Raw genomic sequence first — 2500 nt, forward strand, 5'->3', positions numbered from 1 at the left:
ATTAATTTTGAGAGAACGTAAGGGGGGGTCAGAACTAATCTTTACGCTGCTGGAGGGGGGACATATCTAATTTTTCCTTTGGTGAAGCTCATTTTAGGACCCCCCCTTCCTGATAATTATTGCACAGTCCCTTGTTGGCTACCACTCCGACATATGCAGCAAATGTAGCAAGGTATTTGATTGGTTGATCAGACAATGACCAAAAGCAAACAAGTTATTTGATTAGCGATCATCTTTCATCAGGTCAATATTAGCCACTATGAAAAATACCACAATACTCTCTGTTTGTCCCTCCAAAATTTTGCATAAGCATTATTTTTATTTTCTCTTGGGACTTAACATGGTTTTTACTAGCGACGTAAGCACAAGCGCAAGCATAAGTAGATTACGTTAAGTGACAACGAAGTCGACATATGAATAAAAATCAAAAACTCAAGTGAAGCTGTGATCCTCCCAGTTATGAACGCAATTTTAGCAGTTGCGTAGAGAAGCCTGAAAAATTCAGCACTTCAACGGGTTTGAACCCGTGACCTCGCGATACCGGTGCGACGCTCTGACTCTGACCAACTGAGCTATGAAACCACTGACGTTGGAAGTTGGTCATTTGTGAGTTTTCATGTTGGTGCCGGATGAATAAATCAACGAATGAAATGATATATGAAATGAATCATATATTGAACTGCGGATATGAAATAAGGTGATGCTATGATCCTCGCAGTTGTGAATGCAATTTTAGAACATTAGAACTCACAAATGACCAACGTCAGCTCTCAACGTCATCTGCTTCATAGCTCAGTTGGTTAGAGCGTCGCACCGGTATCGCGGGGTCGCGGGTTCAAACCCCGTTTGAAATACTGAATTTTTCATGCTTCTCTACACAATTGTGCCAGCCCTGCTCCCAACAACACAACAGGGAAAAAGTGGGGGTCGCCTCAGCCCCTCCCTCTCCGCAGCCTCTGCTTATTAACAAGCAAGAGAAGAAAATCATTTACTTCAAAGTGTCTAGCTTGGGAGGGGCAGATTAATACAGTAACTTCAATTAATTATTTATTTTGTACTGTCTCTTCAGTTTTAAAACCAAACCAGCCATGCCATTACAATTCTTCACCATTAACGTCGCTTTCTCAGTACAAAAGTGTATTTATTATAATATTTCTCAATTTGGGCGGACAACTGGTTGAGATAATGGTTAAGGCAGTCTGTACATGTCTCGAACAACGACATTTTTACACGTAGATTCATTACAAAAAAAAAAAAAAAGCGGACGTATAGAGATGGGATTTGTTGGTTAAACATGCTTACCTTGCAGAAAATGTAATGGATGTTTTATTCTAACGAGAACGATCATTGATCTGTGCACAGAAAGCTCTTGAAGGCCTTTCAAACGAAAATGAAAGTGAAAGAGATATTAATAATTTATCTCTTTTTTCCGACTTTCCCATCTGCGAGAAATCCGCGCGAAGTCAACCACCGCCATAAAAATGTTTTTTTTTTTTCCCAAAAAGCATTTAAAGTTAGGGGAAAAGCAATACATCTTTTAAAGCTAAGAAAATAAGCTTTCCAAAAACATATAACTTCTTTACAGACACCTAAAACATTTTATAAAAAGAAAATATGAAGAAAAAATATGAGAAAAAAAAAACAAACAAAAATCATTGTTCCACACGAATTTGATTACGAATTTGATTACGAATTTTTCGATTGGAAAGAAAAATTTTCTTCAATTTATCTGCTTTCTTGGACATAAATTTGAAAAAAAAAACTGATCAGGCGGGAATATTTTCGAGTTTTTTTTAGTAATCGGATTAGCGATCAATGCGTAATATGATAATGCGATAAAAAGTGTGGAATTTGCGACCCGTTGCTAACGGCAACGAGACCTGAGGACTACCATAGGAACCTCTTTATACCCGAGTTCAAGCCTCATGCAGTCATTTACGGTAAGGGTACCGCAAATTTCCATATCATGTTGTTATGGCAAGGGGAACTTTTGAAACAGAGTTGCTGTACGTTGCAAGCCACTGAAAAACAGAAAATGACTGGAATGATCCGTAATAAATTCCGTTTGCCTCGACCTTGATTATTCCGGATGTCAAATAAACTTCTCCCCACAATTGTTTGATAAGATGCTCATCCCACTTATTAATTTGTTTCATAACGCTCAAAATACGAATAAGACTGAGATAACCTTATCTTGAATGATAAATGGAAATTACACCATGGGAAAAACAGTTTGGGATGTCATTTAAAGAACAGACCTTGCGTATCACTGGTCTCGCCTCTTTTGCCGTCTAGTTTCACTAACTTCACCGCATTTAGAGCGATTTAAGTTAACAACGGGGCTTATTCGTATCAATTCCTCTGAATTTCGCAAAATTTGGTCCGATACGTCTTCAACAGCTTGTGTCGTATATTTTACCACTTTTGATTTTACAAAGGACTCTCGAACTAAACGATCCGTCATCAGTGATGATATCCCACAGCCTGACTGGATTCTTTA

This window comes from Montipora capricornis, chromosome 6 (assembly GCF_036669925.1).
Source record: "Montipora capricornis isolate CH-2021 chromosome 6, ASM3666992v2, whole genome shotgun sequence".
In the NCBI taxonomy this organism is placed as follows: Eukaryota; Metazoa; Cnidaria; class Anthozoa; order Scleractinia; family Acroporidae; genus Montipora; species Montipora capricornis.